The sequence below is a fragment of the Merops nubicus genome, unplaced genomic scaffold (genome assembly GCF_000691845.1).
Source record: "Merops nubicus isolate BGI_N331 unplaced genomic scaffold, ASM69184v1 scaffold32528, whole genome shotgun sequence".
NCBI classification, from domain to species: Eukaryota; Metazoa; Chordata; class Aves; order Coraciiformes; family Meropidae; genus Merops; species Merops nubicus.
In genome coordinates, this window is record NW_008625638.1 from 5,212 (window position 1) to 5,760 (window position 549).

Here is a 549-nt window from a genome sequence, read left to right on the forward strand (position 1 = left end):
CATGAGTGCCAGGGCCACAGGCGTCCAAGGTGGCACAGGGTGGCATGTGGCACCCGCTGGCTCCTGCCTCTCACCTGATGGGAACTGAGTCCACCACAGCTCCTGCTTGGCCCCCACCTGCCCAAATGGGTCCTTGGGGTGAGGGGTGCTGGGGTCCCCAGGAGTCCCCTGCACCTCCATGTTGCTGGTGCGCCTGTGTGTGTGAACACCTGTGTGTGTGCACACGTCTGTCTGCCCCTGCACGCGTCAGCGTACGTCTGCACTGCGCCCGCGTGTGCACGTGTGATTAGGTGCGTGCACGGGAACCGTGTGTGCACGTGTGTGTAGGTGTGGGCACGTGTACGTGTGTACATGCGGGTGTACGTATGTGTGCACGTATCCCTGTGACTGTGCCCCGCACGTGCTGCACACGCACGTGTGTGCATGGGCAAGCGTGCACACGGGGCTCTGCCTGGGCGTGTGGCCGTGGGGGGCAGGGGGCGTGTTCCTGCGTGTGCACCTGCACGCGCGTGCCCGTGCCTCCCTGCGTGTGTCACACCGACGCGCGTG